This window comes from Phyllobates terribilis, unplaced genomic scaffold (assembly GCF_046119375.1).
Source record: "Phyllobates terribilis strain yellow unplaced genomic scaffold, ASM4611937v1 Scaffold_40__1_contigs__length_11209783, whole genome shotgun sequence".
In the NCBI taxonomy this organism is placed as follows: Eukaryota; Metazoa; Chordata; class Amphibia; order Anura; family Dendrobatidae; genus Phyllobates; species Phyllobates terribilis.
The window spans coordinates 3,931,749-3,949,863 of NW_027362800.1; the positions used below are offsets into that span (position 1 = coordinate 3,931,749).

The 18,115-nt window shown below is 45.0% G+C and overlaps 14 non-coding genes across 14 annotated transcripts; all 14 read right to left on the reverse strand.

Moving 5' to 3' along the window:
• Window positions 1-782: 782 nt before the first annotated feature.
• LOC141187106 (U2 spliceosomal RNA) lies at window positions 783-973 on the reverse strand. The gene has a single exon (XR_012261323.1). It is a non-coding gene; the product is annotated as a U2 spliceosomal RNA (small nuclear RNA).
• A 1,118-nt stretch (window positions 974-2,091) lies between these two features.
• On the reverse strand, window positions 2,092-2,282 carry LOC141184662 (U2 spliceosomal RNA). The gene has a single exon (XR_012259396.1). It is a non-coding gene; the product is annotated as a U2 spliceosomal RNA (small nuclear RNA).
• Window positions 2,283-3,400: 1,118 nt separating this feature from the next.
• LOC141187107 (U2 spliceosomal RNA) lies at window positions 3,401-3,591 on the reverse strand. Its single transcript, XR_012261324.1, has one exon. It is a non-coding gene; the product is annotated as a U2 spliceosomal RNA (small nuclear RNA).
• A 1,125-nt stretch (window positions 3,592-4,716) lies between these two features.
• Window positions 4,717-4,907, reverse strand: LOC141187108 (U2 spliceosomal RNA). The gene has a single exon (XR_012261325.1). It is a non-coding gene; the product is annotated as a U2 spliceosomal RNA (small nuclear RNA).
• Window positions 4,908-6,031: 1,124 nt separating this feature from the next.
• Window positions 6,032-6,222, reverse strand: LOC141187110 (U2 spliceosomal RNA). Its single transcript, XR_012261326.1, has one exon. It is a non-coding gene; the product is annotated as a U2 spliceosomal RNA (small nuclear RNA).
• A 1,122-nt stretch (window positions 6,223-7,344) lies between these two features.
• On the reverse strand, window positions 7,345-7,535 carry LOC141187111 (U2 spliceosomal RNA). The gene has a single exon (XR_012261327.1). It is a non-coding gene; the product is annotated as a U2 spliceosomal RNA (small nuclear RNA).
• Window positions 7,536-8,656: 1,121 nt separating this feature from the next.
• LOC141187112 (U2 spliceosomal RNA) lies at window positions 8,657-8,847 on the reverse strand. The gene has a single exon (XR_012261328.1). It is a non-coding gene; the product is annotated as a U2 spliceosomal RNA (small nuclear RNA).
• A 1,121-nt stretch (window positions 8,848-9,968) lies between these two features.
• Window positions 9,969-10,159, reverse strand: LOC141187113 (U2 spliceosomal RNA). The gene has a single exon (XR_012261329.1). It is a non-coding gene; the product is annotated as a U2 spliceosomal RNA (small nuclear RNA).
• A 1,120-nt stretch (window positions 10,160-11,279) lies between these two features.
• On the reverse strand, window positions 11,280-11,470 carry LOC141187114 (U2 spliceosomal RNA). The gene has a single exon (XR_012261330.1). It is a non-coding gene; the product is annotated as a U2 spliceosomal RNA (small nuclear RNA).
• A 1,121-nt stretch (window positions 11,471-12,591) lies between these two features.
• On the reverse strand, window positions 12,592-12,782 carry LOC141187115 (U2 spliceosomal RNA). Its single transcript, XR_012261331.1, has one exon. It is a non-coding gene; the product is annotated as a U2 spliceosomal RNA (small nuclear RNA).
• Window positions 12,783-13,903: 1,121 nt separating this feature from the next.
• Window positions 13,904-14,094, reverse strand: LOC141187116 (U2 spliceosomal RNA). The gene has a single exon (XR_012261332.1). It is a non-coding gene; the product is annotated as a U2 spliceosomal RNA (small nuclear RNA).
• A 1,121-nt stretch (window positions 14,095-15,215) lies between these two features.
• Window positions 15,216-15,406, reverse strand: LOC141185166 (U2 spliceosomal RNA). Its single transcript, XR_012259854.1, has one exon. It is a non-coding gene; the product is annotated as a U2 spliceosomal RNA (small nuclear RNA).
• Window positions 15,407-16,525: 1,119 nt separating this feature from the next.
• Window positions 16,526-16,716, reverse strand: LOC141187118 (U2 spliceosomal RNA). Its single transcript, XR_012261334.1, has one exon. It is a non-coding gene; the product is annotated as a U2 spliceosomal RNA (small nuclear RNA).
• Window positions 16,717-17,838: 1,122 nt separating this feature from the next.
• Window positions 17,839-18,029, reverse strand: LOC141187119 (U2 spliceosomal RNA). Its single transcript, XR_012261335.1, has one exon. It is a non-coding gene; the product is annotated as a U2 spliceosomal RNA (small nuclear RNA).
• Window positions 18,030-18,115: the final 86 nt, after the last annotated feature.

Genomic DNA, 18,115 nt, shown 5'->3' on the forward strand with positions numbered 1-18,115 from the left:
GCTGGCTGTCCAGCAGCAGACTGAAGGTGGCTGCTGCTGTGCGCAGGTATATAAAGGCTCAGAGCCTATTATGACACGCGCAGCCAGCGTTCCATTGCCACATTCCGTCTACTGCAGGCGGGATACCTGGATGGCTGAATGTCACTGAGAAGCTCACAGAGACCGCCATAAGCAACAGTTTAAAAGAATGCCACAGACTAATCAACCAAACTTTTTGGGTTGGTTTCTCTTTTATAGTCTGCAGGCATTAAATGAAAGAAGTCAGTGTTCCAGCAGAGGGAGACAACGTTTCAGAAAAGGCATTGTAGCAAACCAAAAAAGAAATTTTAAGCGCAGCAGAGTAACCAGCTCACATACCTGTTAGCTCAGGTGAGTTTAAAAGGCTGCTGTTGATAACAAGGGCATTTGCTAAATAGATGGTGTGTGTGCAACAATATACTGAAAGGTCAATTATATTGTGCAGCTTATCTCACCACCTGTAGTTATTTAGGTGAAAGCTCCAAAATGCTTGCCTAATATGTCTGTTTATCCAAAAGGAAGTATAGAGGGAGAGCTAGATAGATAGCATTGCATTACATTACATTACATGGCAATGCAATGCACAGTTGCTGAAGTTGAACCAAAATGAGCTTGTCATCTGGCTTCTGCAACTTTTAACATGAAAAATCCAATGAGGAGAAGAAAAGCAAAGCCAAAGAGTCCATCCCAAAATCCGACAAACAAGCAAAATGAACAAAAAGCATTGAATTCAATTCTTTCTGATTTTAGAAACTGCATTAAAGAAGGGGTGCACCGGTCCTGGAGATACTGCAATACCAGGTCAATGCGTGGAGTGGACAGAGCAAGCTCTTTTTCCATCTCCCTGTTCTAAAAATCCATTTAATATATGGTCCCCAGATAGGGGACGTATCAGATATTAAACTGATAAGAACAGATACTACACTTGATCTTAGCCAAAAGGCCGAGAAGCGATAACCAGAATTGGTTTCCGACTACGGTGCCACCCAAGGATTCTGAAAAGTCCATTTGTGGAGATGGCCACCTGGACTCCCGTTAAGAAGACATGCTGTCAACCTCTGGATCCCTCACATGCCTGCACTTTTCGGCTTGCTGCTGCTGCAATCCACGCGTTTTAGATCTGCATAACTCCACTCTTTTAGCACAGTACCCTCAACCCCCGGCTGTTCCCACCCGCCTCAACACCGTTGGAAGGGAGGAGAACCAATTAAGGCGGGGGGGGGTGGAACGAGCAGCTGTCTACCCTTAGCAGGAGGGTTGCTGATTAATTACCTCTCCTGCTGCTGCTGCTGCTGGCTGTCCAGCAGCAGACTGAAGGTGGCTGCTGCTGTGCGCAGGTATATAAAGGCTCAGAGCCTATTATGACACGCGCAGCCAGCCTTCCATTGCCACATTCCGTCTACTGCAGGCGGGATACCTGGATGGCTGAATGTCACTGAGAAGCTCACAGAGACCGCCATAAGCAACAGTTTAAAAGAATGCCACAGACTAATCAACCAAACTTTTTGGGTTGGTTTCTCTTTTATAGTCTGCAGGTATTAAGTGAAAGAAGTCAGTGTTCCAGCAGAGGGAGACAACGTTTCAGAAAAGGCATTGTAGCAAACCAAAAAAGAAATTTTAAGCGCAGCAGAGTAACCAGCTCACATACCTGTTAGCTCAGGTGAGTTTAAAAGGCTGCTGTTGATAACAAGGGCATTTGCTAAATAGATGGTGTGTGTGCAACAATATACTGAAAGGTCAATTATATTGTGCAGCTTATCTCACCACCTGTAGTTATTTAGGTGAAAGCTCCAAAATGCTTGCCTAATATGTCTGTTTATCCAAAAGGAATTATAGAGGGAGAGCTAGATAGATAGCATTGCATTACATTACATTACATGGCAATGCAATGCACAGTTGCTGAAGTTGAACCAAAATGAGCTTGTCATCTGGCTTCTGCAACTTTTAACATGAAAAATCCAATGAGGAGAAGAAAAGCAAAGCCAAAGAGTCCATCCCAAAATCCGACAAACAAGCAAAATGAACAAAAAGCATTGAATTCAATTCTTTCTGATTTTAGAAACTGCATTAAAGAAGGGGTGCACCGGTCCTGGAGATACTGCCATACCAGGTCAATGCGTGGAGTGGACAGAGCAAGCTCTTTTTCCATCTCCCTGTTCTAAAAATCCATTTAATATATGGTCCCCAGATAGGGGACGTATCAGATATTAAACTGATAAGAACAGATACTACACTTGATCTTAGCCAAAAGGCCGAGAAGCGATAACCAGAATTGGTTTCCGACTACGGTGCCACCCAAGGATTCTGAAAAGTCCATTTGTGGAGATGGCCACCTGGACTCCCGTTAAGAAGACATGCTGTCAACCTCTAGATCCCTCACATGCCTGCACTTTTCGGCTTGCTGCTGCTGCAATCCACGCGTTTTAGATCTGCATAACTCCACCTCTTTTAGCACAGTACCCTCAACCCCCGGCTGTTCCCACCCGCCTCAAAACCGTTGGAAGGGAGGAGAACCAATTAAGGCGGGGGGGGTGGAACGAGCAGCTGTCTACCCTTAGCAGGAGGGTTGCTGATTAATTACCTCTCCTGCTGCTGCTGCTGCTGGCTGTCCAGCAGCAGACTGAAGGTGGCTGCTGCTGTGCGCAGGTATATAAAGGCTCAGAGCCTATTATGACACGCGCAGCCAGCGTTCCATTGCCACATTCCGTCTACTGCAGGCGGGATACCTGGATGGCTGAATGTCACTGAGAAGCTCACAGAGACAGCCATAAGCAACAGTTTAAAAGAATGCCACAGACTAATCAACCAAACTTTTTGGGTTGGTTTCTCTTTTATAGTCTGCAGGCATTAAATGAAAGAAGTCAGTGTTCCAGCAGAGGGAGACAACGTTTCAGAAAAGGCATTGTAGCAAACCAAAAAAGAAATTTTAAGCGCAGCAGAGTAACCAGCTCACATACCTGTTAGCTCAGGTGAGTTTAAAAGGCTGCTGTTGATAACAAGGGCATTTGCTAAATAGATGGTGTGTGTGCAACAATATACTGAAAGGTCAATTATATTGTGCAGCTTATCTCACCACCTGTAGTTATTTAGGTGAAAGCTCCAAAATGCTTGCCTAATATGTCTGTTTATCCAAAAGGAAGTATAGAGGGAGAGCTAGATAGATAGCATTGCATTACATTACATTACATGGCAATGCAATGCACAGTTGCTGAAGTTGAACCAAAATGAGCTTGTCATCTGGCTTCTGGAACTTTTAACATGAAAAATCCAATGAGGAGAAGAAAAGCAAAGCCAAACAGTCCATCCCAAAATCCGACAAACAAGCAAAATGAACAAAAAGCATTGAATTCAATTCTTTCTGATTTTAGAAACTGCATTAAAGAAGGGGTGCACCGGTCCTGGAGATACTGCAATACCAGGTCAATGCGTGGAGTGGACAGAGCAAGCTCTTTTTCCATCTCCCTGTTCTAAAAATCCATTTAATATATGGTCCCCAGATAGGGGACGTATCAGATATTAAACTGATAAGAACAGATACTACACTTGATCTTAGCCAAAAGGCCGAGAAGCGATAACCAGAATTGGTTTCCGACTACGGTGCCACCCAAGGATTCTGAAAAGTCCATTTGTGGAGATGGCCACCTGGACTCCCGTTAAGAAGACATGCTGTCAACCTCTAGATCCCTCACATGCCTGCACTTTTCGGCTTGCTGCTGCTGCAATCCATGCGTTTTAGATCTGCATAACTCCACCTCTTTTAGCACAGTACCCTCAACCCCCGACTGTTCCCACCCGCCTCAACACCGTTGGAAGGGAGGAGGACCAATTAAGGCGGGGGGGGGGGGGGGTGGAACGAGCAGCTGTCTACCCTTAGCAGGAGGGTTGCTGATTAATTACCTCTCCTGCTGCTGCTGCTGCTGGCTGTCCAGCAGCAGACTGAAGGTGGCTGCTGCTGTGCGCAGGTATATAAAGGCTCAGAGCCTATTATGACACGCGCAGCCAGCGTTCCATTGCCACATTCCGTCTACTGCAGGCGGGATACCTGGATGGCTGAATGTCACTGAGAAGCTCACAGAGACCGCCATAAGCAACAGTTTAAAAGAATGCCACAGACTAATCAACCAAACTTTTTGGGTTGGTTTCTCTTTTATAGTCTGCAGGCATTAAATGAAAGAAGTCAGTGTTCCAGCAGAGGGAGACAACGTTTCAGAAAAGGCATTGTAGCAAACCAAAAAAGAAATTTTAAGTGCAGCAGAGTAACCAGCTCACATACCTGTTAGCTCAGGTGAGTTTAAAAGGCTGCTGTTGATAACAAGGGCATTTGCTAAATAGATGGTGTGTGTGCAACAATATACTGAAAGGTCAATTATATTGTGCAGCTTATCTCACCACCTGTAGTTATTTAGGTGAAAGCTCCAAAATGCTTGCCTAATATGTCTGTTTATCCAAAAGGAAGTATAGAGGGAGAGCTAGATAGATAGCATTGCATTACATTACATTACATGGCAATGCAATGCACAGTTGCTGAAGTTGAACCAAAATGAGCTTGTCATCTGGCTTCTGCAACTTTTAACATGAAAAATCCAATGAGGAGAAGAAAAGCAAAGCCAAAGAGTCCATCCCAAAATCCGACAAACAAGCAAAATGAACAAAAAGCATTGAATTCAATTCTTTCTGATTTTAGAAACTGCATTAAAGAAGGGGTGCACCGGTCCTGGAGATACTGCAATACCAGGTCAATGCGTGGAGTGGACAGAGCAAGCTCTTTTTCCATCTCCCTGTTCTAAAAATCCATTTAATATATGGTCCCCAGATAGGGGACGTATCAGATATTAAACTGATAAGAACAGATACTACACTTGATCTTAGCCAAAAGGCCGAGAAGCGATAACCAGAATTGGTTTCCGACTACGGTGCCACCCAAGGATTCTGAAAAGTCCATTTGTGGAGATGGCCACCTGGACTCCCGTTAAGAAGACATGCTGTCAACCTCTAGATCCCTCACATGCCTGCACTTTTCGGCTTGCTGCTGCTGCAATCCACGCGTTTTAGATCTGCATAACTCCACCTCTTTTAGCACAGTACCCTCAACCCCCGGCTGTTCCCACCCGCCTCAACACCGTTGGAAGGGAGGAGAACCAATTAAGGCGGGGGGGGGGGGGGTGGAACGAGCAGCTGTCTACCCTTAGCAGGAGGGTTGCTGATTAATTACCTCTCCTGCTGCTGCTGCTGCTGGCTGTCCAGCAGCAGACTGAAGGTGGCTGCTGCTGTGCGCAGGTATATAAAGGCTCAAAGCCTATTATGACATGCGCAGCCAGCGTTCCATTGCCACATTCCGTCTACTGCAGGCGGGATACCTGGATGGCTGAATGTCACTGAGAAGCTCACAGAGACCGCCATAAGCAACAGTTTAAAAGAATGCCACAGACTAATCAACCAAACTTTTTGGGTTGGTTTCTCTTTTATAGTCTGCAGGCATTAAATGAAAGAAGTCAGTGTTCCAGCAGAGGGAGACAACGTTTCAGAAAAGGCATTGTAGCAAACCAAAAAAGAAATTTTAAGCGCAGCAGAGTAACCAGCTCACATACCTGTTAGCTCAGGTGAGTTTAAAAGGCTGCTGTTGATAACAAGGGCATTTGCTAAATAGATGGTGTGTGTGCAACAATATACTGAAAGGTCAATTATATTGTGCAGCTTATCTCACCACCTGTAGTTATTTAGGTGAAAGCTCCAAAATGCTTGCCTAATATGTCTGTTTATCCAAAAGGAAGTATAGAGGGAGAGCTAGATAGATAGCATTGCATTACATTACATTACATGGCAATGCAATGCACAGTTGCTGAAGTTGAACCAAAATGAGCTTGTCATCTGGCTTCTGCAACTTTTAACATGAAAAATCCAATGAGGAGAAGAAAAGCAAAGCCAAAGAGTCCATCCCAAAATCCGACAAACAAGCAAAATGAACAAAAAGCATTGAATTCAATTCTTTCTGATTTTAGAAACTGCATTAAAGAAGGGGTGCACCGGTCCTGGAGATACTGCAATACCAGGTCAATGCGTGGAGTGGACAGAGCAAGCTCTTTTTCCATCTCCCTGTTCTAAAAATCCATTTAATATATGGTCCCCAGATAGGGGACGTATCAGATATTAAACTGATAAGAACAGATACTACACTTGATCTTAGCCAAAAGGCCGAGAAGCGATAACCAGAATTGGTTTCCGACTAGGGTGCCACCCAAGTATTCTGAAAAGTCCATTTGTGGAGATGGCCACCTGGACTCCCGTTAAGAAGACATGCTGTCAACCTCTAGATCCCTCACATGCCTGCACTTTTCGGCTTGCTGCTGCTGCAATCCACGCGTTTTAGATCTGCATAACTCCACCTCTTTTAGCACAGTACCCTCAACCCCCGGCTGTTCCCACCCGCCTCAACACCGTTGGAAGGGAGGAGAACCAATTAAGGCGGGGGGGGGGGGTGGAACGAGCAGCTGTCTACCCTTAGCAGGAGGGTTGCTGATTAATTACCTCTCCTGCTGCTGCTGCTGCTGGCTGTCCAGCAGCAGACTGAAGGTGGCTGCTGCTGTGCGCAGGTATATAAAGGCTCAGAGCCTATTATGACACGCGCAGCCAGCGTTCCATTGCCACATTCCGTCTACTGCAGGCGGGATACCTGGATGGCTGAATGTCACTGAGAAGCTCACAGAGACCGCCATAAGCAACAGTTTAAAAGAATGCCACAGACTAATCAACCAAACTTTTTGGGTTGGTTTCTCTTTTATAGTCTGCAGGCATTAAATGAAAGAAGTCAGTTTTCCAGCAGAGGGAGACAACGTTTCAGAAAAGGCATTGTAGCAAACCAAAAAAGAAATTTTAAGCGCAGCAGAGTAACCAGCTCACATACCTGTTAGCTCAGGTGAGTTTAAAAGGCTGCTGTTGATAACAAGGGCATTTGCTAAATAGATGGTGTGTGTGCAACAATATACTGAAAGGTCAATTATATTGTGCAGCTTATCTCACCACCTGTAGTTATTTAGGTGAAAGCTCCAAAATGCTTGCCTAATATGTCTGTTTATCCAAAAGGAAGTATAGAGGGAGAGCTAGATAGATAGCATTGCATTACATTACATTACATGGCAATGCAATGCACAGTTGCTGAAGTTGAACCAAAATGAGCTTGTCATCTGGCTTCTGCAACTTTTAACATGAAAAATCCAATGAGGAGAAGAAAAGCAAAGCCAAAGAGTCCATCCCAAAATCCGACAAACAAGCAAAATGAACAAAAAGCATTGAATTCAATTCTTTCTGATTTTAGAAACTGCATTAAAGAAGGGGTGCACCGGTCCTGGAGATACTGCAATACCAGGTCAATGCGTGGAGTGGACAGAGCAAGCTCTTTTTCCATCTCCCTGTTCTAAAAATCCATTTAATATATGGTCCCCAGATAGGGGACGTATCAGATATTAAACTGATAAGAACAGATACTACACTTGATCTTAGCCAAAAGGCCGAGAAGCGATAACCAGAATTGGTTTCCGACTACGGTGCCACCCAAGGATTCTGAAAAGTCCATTTGTGGAGATGGCCACCTGGACTCCCGTTAAGAAGACATGCTGTCAACCTCTAGATCCCTCACATGCCTGCATTTTTCGGCTTGCTGCTGCTGCAATCCACGCGTTTTAGATCTGCATAACTCCACCTCTTTTAGCACAGTACCCTCAACCCCCGGCTGTTCCCACCCGCCTCAACACCGTTGGAAGGGAGGAGAACCAATTAAGGCGGGGGGGGGGGTGGAACGAGCAGCTGTCTACCCTTAGCAGGAGGGTTGCTGATTAATTACCTCTCCTGCTGCTGCTGCTGCTGGCTGTCCAGCAGCAGACTGAAGGTGGCTGCTGCTGTGCGCAGGTATATAAAGGCTCAGAGCCTATTATGACACGCGCAGCCAGCGTTCCATTGCCACATTCCGTCTACTGCAGGCGGGATACCTGGATGGCTGAATGTCACTGAGAAGCTCACAGAGACCGCCATAAGCAACAGTTTAAAAGAATGCCACAGACTAATCAACCAAACTTTTTGGGTTGGTTTCTCTTTTATAGTCTGCAGGCATTAAATGAAAGAAGTCAGTGTTCCAGCAGAGGGAGACAACGTTTCAGAAAAGGCATTGTAGCAAACCAAAAAAGAAATTTTAAGCGCAGCAGAGTAACCGGCTCACATACCTGTTAGCTCAGGTGAGTTTAAAAGGCTGCTGTTGATAACAAGGGCATTTGCTAAATAGATGGTGTGTGTGCAACAATATACTGAAAGGTCAATTATATTGTGCAGCTTATCTCACCACCTGTAGTTATTTAGGTGAAAGCTCCAAAATGCTTGCCTAATATGTCTGTTTATCCAAAAGGAAGTATAGAGGGAGAGCTAGATAGATAGCATTGCATTACATTACATTACATGGCAATGCAATGCACAGTTGCTGAAGTTGAACCAAAATGAGCTTGTCATCTGGCTTCTGCAACTTTTAACATGAAAAATCCAATGAGGAGAAGAAAAGCAAAGCCAAAGAGTCCATCCCAAAATCCGACAAACAAGCAAAATGAACAAAAAGCATTGAATTCAATTCTTTCTGATTTTAGAAACTGCATTAAAGAAGGGGTGCACCGGTCCTGGAGATACTGCAATACCAGGTCAATGCGTGGAGTGGACAGAGCAAGCTCTTTTTCCATCTCCCTGTTCTAAAAATCCATTTAATATATGGTCCCCAGATAGGGGACGTATCAGATATTAAACTGATAAGAACAGATACTACACTTGATCTTAGCCAAAAGGCCGAGAAGCGATAACCAGAATTGGTTTCCGACTACGGTGCCACCCAAGGATTCTGAAAAGTCCATTTGTGGAGATGGCCACCTGGACTCCCGTTAAGAAGACATGCTGTCAACCTCTAGATCCCTCACATGCCTGCACTTTTCGGCTTGCTGCTGCTGCAATCCACGCGTTTTAGATCTGCATAACTCCACCTCTTTTAGCACAGTACCCTCAACCCCCGGCTGTTCCCACCCGCCTCAACACCGTTGGAAGGGAGGAGAACCAATTAAGGCGGGGGGGGGGGTGGAACGAGCAGCTGTCTACCCTTAGCAGGAGGGTTGCTGATTAATTACCTCTCCTGCTGCTGCTGCTGCTGGCTGTCCAGCAGCAGACTGAAGGTGGCTGCTGCTGTGCGCAGGTATATAAAGGCTCAGAGCCTATTATGACACGCGCAGCCAGCGTTCCATTGCCACATTCCGTCTACTGCAGGCGGGATACCTGGATGGCTGAATGTCACTGAGAAGCTCACAGAGACCGCCATAAGCAACAGTTTAAAAGAATGCCACAGACTAATCAACCAAACTTTTTGGGTTGGTTTCTCTTTTATAGTCTGCAGGCATTAAATGAAAGAAGTCAGTGTTCCAGCAGAGGGAGACAACGTTTCAGAAAAGGCATTGTAGCAAACCAAAAAAGAAATTTTAAGCGCAGCAGAGTAACCAGCTCACATACCTGTTAGCTCAGGTGAGTTTAAAAGGCTGCTGTTGATAACAAGGGCATTTGCTAAATAGATGGTGTGTGTGCAACAATATACTGAAAGGTCAATTATATTGTGCAGCTTATCTCACCACCTGTAGTTATTTAGGTGAAAGCTCCAAAATGCTTGCCTAATATGTCTGTTTATCCAAAAGGAAGTATAGAGGGAGAGCTAGATAGATAGCATTGCATTACATTACATTACATGGCAATGCAATGCACAGTTGCTGAAGTTGAACCAAAATGAGCTTGTCATCTGGCTTCTGCAACTTTTAACATGAAAAATCCAATGAGGAGAAGAAAAGCAAAGCCAAAGAGTCCATCCCAAAATCCGACAAACAAGCAAAATGAACAAAAAGCATTGAATTCAATTCTTTCTGATTTTAGAAACTGCATTAAAGAAGGGGTGCACCGGTCCTGGAGATACTGCAATACCAGGTCAATGCGTGGAGTGGACAGAGCAAGCTCTTTTTCCATCTCCCTGTTCTAAAAATCCATTTAATATATGGTCCCCAGATAGGGGACGTATCAGATATTAAACTGATAAGAACAGATACTACACTTGATCTTAGCCAAAAGGCCGAGAAGCGATAACCAGAATTGGTTTCCGACTACGGTGCCACCCAAGGATTCTGAAAAGTCCATTTGTGGAGATGGCCACCTGGACTCCCGTTAAGAAGACATGCTGTCAACCTCTAGATCCCTCACATGCCTGCACTTTTCGGCTTGCTGCTGCTGCAATCCACGCGTTTTAGATCTGCATAACTCCACCTCTTTTAGCACAGTACCCTCAACCCCCGGCTGTTCCCACCCGCCTCAACACCGTTGGAAGGGAGGAGAACCAATTAAGGCGGGGGGGGGGTGGAACGAGCAGCTGTCTACCCTTAGCAGGAGGGTTGCTGATTAATTACCTCTCCTGCTGCTGCTGCTGCTGGCTTTCCAGCAGCAGACTGAAGGTGGCTGCTGCTGTGCGCAGGTATATAAAGGCTCAGAGCCTATTATGACACGCGCAGCCAGCGTTCCATTGCCACATTCCGTCTACTGCAGGCGGGATACCTGGATGGCTGAATGTCACTGAGAAGCTCACAGAGACCGCCATAAGCAACAGTTTAAAAGAATGCCACAGACTAATCAACCAAACTTTTTGGGTTGGTTTCTCTTTTATAGTCTGCAGGCATTAAATGAAAGAAGTCAGTGTTCCAGCAGAGGGAGACAACGTTTCAGAAAAGGCATTGTAGCAAACCAAAAAAGAAATTTTAAGCGCAGCAGAGTAACCGGCTCACATACCTGTTAGCTCAGGTGAGTTTAAAAGGCTGCTGTTGATAACAAGGGCATTTGCTAAATAGATGGTGTGTGTGCAACAATATACTGAAAGGTCAATTATATTGTGCAGCTTATCTCACCACCTGTAGTTATTTAGGTGAAAGCTCCAAAATGCTTGCCTAATATGTCTGTTTATCCAAAAGGAAGTATAGAGGGAGAGCTAGATAGATAGCATTGCATTACATTACATTACATGGCAATGCAATGCACAGTTGCTGAAGTTGAACCAAAATGAGCTTGTCATCTGGCTTCTGCAACTTTTAACATGAAAAATCCAATGAGGAGAAGAAAAGCAAAGCCAAAGAGTCCATCCCAAAATCCGACAAACAAGCAAAATGAACAAAAAGCATTGAATTCAATTCTTTCTGATTTTAGAAACTGCATTAAAGAAGGGGTGCACCGGTCCTGGAGATACTGCAATACCAGGTCAATGCGTGGAGTGGACAGAGCAAGCTCTTTTTCCATCTCCCTGTTCTAAAAATCCATTTAATATATGGTCCCCAGATAGGGGACGTATCAGATATTAAACTGATAAGAACAGATACTACACTTGATCTTAGCCAAAAGGCCGAGAAGCGATAACCAGAATTGGTTTCCGACTACGGTGCCACCCAAGGATTCTGAAAAGTCCATTTGTGGAGATGGCCACCTGGACTCCCGTTAAGAAGACATGCTGTCAACCTCTAGATCCCTCACATGCCTGCACTTTTCGGGCTTGCTGCTGCTGCAATCCACGCGTTTTAGATCTGCATAACTCCACCTCTTTTAGCACAGTACCCTCAACCCCCGGCTGTTCCCACCCGCCTCAACACCGTTGGAAGGGAGGAGAACCAATTAAGGCGGGGGGGGGGTGGAACGAGCAGCTGTCTACCCTTAGCAGGAGGGTTGCTGTTTAATTACCTCTCCTGCTGCTGCTGCTGCTGGCTGTCCAGCAGCAGACTGAAGGTGGCTGCTGCTGTGCGCAGGTATATAAAGGCTCAGAGCCTATTATGACACGCGCAGCCAGCGTTCCATTGCCACATTCCGTCTACTGCAGGCGGGATACCTGGATGGCTGAATGTCACTGAGAAGCTCACAGAGACCGCCATAAGCAACAGTTTAAAAGAGTGCCACAGACTAATCAACCAAACTTTTTGGGTTGGTTTCTCTTTTATAGTCTGCAGGCATTAAATGAAAGAAGTCAGTGTTCCAGCAGAGGGAGACAACGTTTCAGAAAAGGCATTGTAGCAAACCAAAAAAGAAATTTTAAGCGCAGCAGAGTAACCAGCTCACATACCTGTTAGCTCAGGTGAGTTTAAAAGGCTGCTGTTGATAACAAGGGCATTTGCTAAATAGATGGTGTGTGTGCAACAATATACTGAAAGGTCAATTATATTGTGCAGCTTATCTCACCACCTGTAGTTATTTAGGTGAAAGCTCCAAAATGCTTGCCTAATATGTCTGTTTATCCAAAAGGAAGTATAGAGGGAGAGCTAGATAGATAGCATTGCATTACATTACATTACATGGCAATGCAATGCACAGTTGCTGAAGTTGAACCAAAATGAGCTTGTCATCTGGCTTCTGCAACTTTTAACATGAAAAATCCAATGAGGAGAAGAAAAGCAAAGCCAAAGAGTCCATCCCAAAATCCGACAAACAAGCAAAATGAACAAAAAGCATTGAATTCAATTCTTTCTGATTTTAGAAACTGCATTAAAGAAGGGGTGCACCGGTCCTGGAGATACTGCAATACCAGGTCAATGCGTGGAGTGGACAGAGCAAGCTCTTTTTCCATCTCCCTGTTCTAAAAATCCATTTAATATATGGTCCCCAGATAGGGGACGTATCAGATATTAAACTGATAAGAACAGATACTACACTTGATCTTAGCCAAAAGGCCGAGAAGCGATAACCAGAATTGGTTTCCGACTACGGTGCCACCCAAGGATTCTGAAAAGTCCATTTGTGGAGATGGCCACCTGGACTCCCGTTAAGAAGACATGCTGTCAACCTCTAGATCCCTCACATGCCTGCACTTTTCGGCTTGCTGCTGCTGCAATCCACGCATTTTAGATCTGCATAACTCCACCTCTTTTAGCACAGTACCCTCAACCCCCGGCTGTTCCCACCCGCCTCAACACCGTTGGAAGGGAGGAGAACCAATTAAGGCGGGGGGGGGGGTGGAACGAGCAGCTGTCTACCCTTAGCAGGAGGGTTGCTGATTAATTACCTCTCCTGCTGCTGCTGCTGCTGGCTGTCCAGCAGCAGACTGAAGGTGGCTGCTGCTGTGCGCAGGTATATAAAGGCTCAGAGCCTATTATGACACGCGCAGCCAGCGTTCCATTGCCACATTCCGTCTACTGCAGGCGGGATACCTGGATGGCTGAATGTCACTGAGAAGCTCACAGAGACCGCCATAAGCAGCAGTTTAAAAGAATGCCACAGACTAATCAACCAAACTTTTTGGGTTGGTTTCTCTTTTATAGTCTGCAGGCATTAAATGAAAGAAGTCAGTGTTCCAGCAGAGGGAGACAACGTTTCAGAAAAGGCATTGTAGCAAACCAAAAAAGAAATTTTAAGCGCAGCAGAGTAACCAGCTCACATACCTGTTAGCTCAGGTGAGTTTAAAAGGCTGCTGTTGATAACAAGGGCATTTGCTAAATAGATGGTGTGTGTGCAACAATATACTGAAAGGTCAATTATATTGTGCAGCTTATCTCACCACCTGTAGTTATTTAGGTGAAAGCTCCAAAATGCTTGCCTAATATGTCTGTTTATCCAAAAGGAAGTATAGAGGGAGAGCTAGATAGATAGCATTGCATTACATTACATTACATGGCAATGCAATGCACAGTTGCTGAAGTTGAACCAAAATGAGCTTGTCATCTGGCTTCTGCAACTTTTAACATGAAAAATCCAATGAGGAGAAGAAAAGCAAAGCCAAAGAGTCCATCCCAAAATCCGACAAACAAGCAAAATGAACAAAAAGCATTGAATTCAATTCTTTCTGATTTTAGAAACTGCATTAAAGAAGGGGTGCACCGGTCCTGGAGATACTGCAATACCAGGTCAATGCGTGGAGTGGACAGAGCAAGCTCTTTTTCCATCTCCCTGTTCTAAAAATCCATTTAATATATGGTCCCCAGATAGGGGACGTATCAGATATTAAACTGATAAGAACAGATACTACACTTGATCTTAGCCAAAAGGCCGAGAAGCGATAACCAGAATTGGTTTCCGACTACGGTGCCACCCAAGGATTCTGAAAAGTCCATTTGTGGAGATGGCCACCTGGACTCCCGTTAAGAAGACATGCTGTCAACCTCTAGATCCCTCACATGCCTGCACTTTTCGGCTTGCTGCTGCTGCAATCCACGCGTTTTAGATCTGCATAGCTCCACCTCTTTTAGCACAGTACCCTCAACCCCCGGCTGTTCCCACCCGCCTCAACACCGTTGGAAGGGAGGAGAACCAATTAAGGCGGGGGGGGGGGTGGAACGAGCAGCTGTCTACCCTTAGCAGGAGGGTTGCTGATTAATTACCTCTCCTGCTGCTGCTGCTGCTGGCTGTCCAGCAGCAGACTGAAGGTGGCTGCTGCTGTGCGCAGGTATATAAAGGCTCAGAGCCTATTATGACACGCGCAGCCAGCGTTCCATTGCCACATTCCGTCTACTGCAGGCGGGATACCTGGATGGCTGAATGTCACTGAGAAGCTCACAGAGACCGCCATAAGCAACAGTTTAAAAGAATGCCACAGACTAATCAACCAAACTTTTTGGGTTGGTTTCTCTTTTATAGTCTGCAGGCATTAAATGAAAGAAGTCAGTGTTCCAGCAGAGGGAGACAACGTTTCAGAAAAGGCATTGTAGCAAACCAAAAAAGAAATTTTAAGCGCAGCAGAGTAACCAGCTCACATACCTGTTAGCTCAGGTGAGTTTAAAAGGCTGCTGTTGATAACAAGGGCATTTGCTAAATAGATGGTGTGTGTGCAACAATATACTGAAAGGTCAATTATATTGTGCAGCTTATCTCACCACCTGTAGTTATTTAGGTGAAAGCTCCAAAATGCTTGCCTAATATGTCTGTTTATCCAAAAGGAAGTATAGAGGGAGAGCTAGATAGATAGCATTGCATTACATTACATTACATGGCAATGCAATGCACAGTTGCTGAAGTTGAACCAAAATGAGCTTGTCATCTGGCTTCTGCAACTTTTAACATGAAAAATCCAATGAGGAGAAGAAAAGCAAAGCCAAAGAGTCCATCCCAAAATCCGACAAACAAGCAAAATGAACAAAAAGCATTGAATTCAATTCTTTCTGATTTTAGAAACTGCATTAAAGAAGGGGTGCACCGGTCCTGGAGATACTGCAATACCAGGTCAATGCGTGGAGTGGACAGAGCAAGCTCTTTTTCCATCTCCCTGTTCTAAAAATCCATTTAATATATGGTCCCCAGATAGGGGACGTATCAGATATTAAACTGATAAGAACAGATACTACAGTTGATCTTAGCCAAAAGGCCGAGAAGCGATAACCAGAATTGGTTTCCGACTACGGTGCCACCCAAGGATTCTGAAAAGTCCATTTGTGGAGATGGCCACCTGGACTCCCGTTAAGAAGACATGCTGTCAACCTCTAGATCCCTCACATGCCTGCACTTTTCGGCTTGCTGCTGCTGCAATCCACGCGTTTTAGATCTGCATAACTCCACCTCTTTTAGCACAGTACCCTCAACCCCCGGCTGTTCCCACCCGCCTCAACACCGTTGGAAGGGAGGAGAACCAATTAAGGCGGGGGGGGGGGGTGGAACGAGCAGCTGTCTACCCTTAGCAGGAGGGTTGCTGATTAATTACCTCTCCTGCTGCTGCTGCTGGCTGTCCAGCAGCAGACTGAAGGTGGCTGCTGCTGTGCGCAGGTATATAAAGGCTCAGAGCCTATTATGACACGCGCAGCCAGCGTTCCATTGCCACATTCCGTCTACTGCAGGCGGGATACCTGGATGGCTGAATGTCACTGAGAAGCTCACAGAGACCGCCATAAGCAACAGTTTAAAAGAATGCCACAGACTAATCAACCAAACTTTTTGGGTTGGTTTCTCTTTTATAGTCTGCAGGCATTAAATGAAAGAAGTCAGTGTTCCAGCAGAGGGAGACAACGTTTCAGAAAAGGCATTGTAGCAAACCAAAAAAGAAATTTTAAGCGCAGCAGAGTAACCAGCTCACATACCTGTTAGCTCAGGTGAGTTTAAAAGGCTGCTGTTGATAACAAGGGCATTTGCTAAATAGATGGTGTGTGTGCAACAATATACTGAAATGTCAATTATATTGTGCAGCTTATCTCACCACCTGTAGTTATTTAGGTGAAAGCTCCAAAATGCTTGCCTAATATGTCTGTTTATCCAAAAGGAAGTATAGAGGGAGAGCTAGATAGATAGCATTGCATTACATTACATTACATGGCAATGCAATGCACAGTTGCTGAAGTTGAACCAAAATGAGCTTGTCATCTGGCTTCTGCAACTTTTAACATGAAAAATCCAATGAGGAGAAGAAAAGCAAAGCCAAAGAGTCCATCCCAAAATCCGACAAACAAGCAAAATGAACAAAAAGCATTGAATTCAATTCTTTCTGATTTTAGAAACTGCATTAAAGAAGGGGTGCACCGGTCCTGGAGATACTGCAATACCAGGTCAATGCGTGGAGTGGACAGAGCAAGCTCTTTTTCCATCTCCCTGTTCTAAAAATCCATTTAATATATGGTCCCCAGATAGGGGACGTATCAGATATTAAACTGATAAGAACAGATACTACACTTGATCTTAGCCAAAAGGCCGAGAAGCGATAACCAGAATTGGTTTCCGACTACGGTGCCACCCAAGGATTCTGAAAAGTCCATTTGTGGAGATGGCCACCTGGACTCCCGTTAAGAAGACATGCTGTCAACCTCTAGATCCCTCACATGCCTGCACTTTTCGGCTTGCTGCTGCTGCAATCCACGCGTTTTAGATCTGCATAACTCCACCTCTTTTAGCACAGTACCCTCAACCCCCGGCTGTTCCCACCCGCCTCAACACCGTTGGAAGGGAGGAGAACCAATTAAGGCGGGGGGGGGGGGTGGAACGAGCAGCTGTCTACCCTTAGCAGGAGGGTTGCTGATTAATTACCTCTCCTGCTGCTGCTGCTGCTGGCTGTCCAGCAGCAGACTGAAGGTGGCTGCTGCTGTGCGCAGGTATATAAAGGCTCAGAGCCTATTATGACACGCGCAGCCAGCGTTCCATTGCCACATTCCGTCTACTGCAGGCGGGATACCTGGATGGCTGAATGTCACTGAGAAGCTCACAGAGACCGCCATAAGCAACAGTTTAAAAGAATGCCACAGACTAATCAACCAAACTTTTTGGGTTGGTTTCTCTTTTATAGTCTGCAGGCATTAAATGAAAGAAGTCAGTGTTCCAGCAGAGGGAGACAACGTTTCAGAAAAGGCATTGTAGCAAACCAAAAAAGAAATTTTAAGCGCAGCAGAGTAACCAGCTCACATACCTGTTAGCTCAGGTGAGTTTAAAAGGCTGCTGTTGATAACAAGGGCATTTGCTAAATAGATGGTGTGTGTGCAACAATATACTGAAAGGTCAATTATATTGTGCAGCTTATCTCACCACCTGTAGTTATTTAGGTGAAAGCTCCAAAATGCTTGCCTAATATGTCTGTTTATCCAAAAGGAAGTATAGAGGGAGAGCTAGATAGATAGCATTGCATTACATTACATTACATGGCAATGCAATGCACAGTTGCTGAAGTTGAACCAAAATGAGCTTGTCATCTGGCTTCTGCAACTTTTAACATGAAAAATCCAATGAGGAGAAGAAAAGCAAAGCCAAAGAGTCCATCCCAAAATCCGACAAACAAGCAAAATGAACAAAAAGCATTGAATTCAATTCTTTCTGATTTTAGAAACTGCATTAAAGAAGGGGTGCACCGGTCCTGGAGATACTGCAATACCAGGTCAATGCGTGGAGTGGACAGAGCAAGCTCTTTTTCCATCTCCCTGTTCTAAAAATCCATTTAATATATGGTCCCCAGATAGGGGACGTATCAGATATTAAACTGATAAGAACAGATACTACACTTGATCTTAGCCAAAAGGCCGAGAAGCGATAACCAGAATTGGTTTCCGACTACGGTGCCACCCAAGGATTCTGAAAAATCCATTTGTGGAGATGGCCACCTGGACTCCCGTTAAGA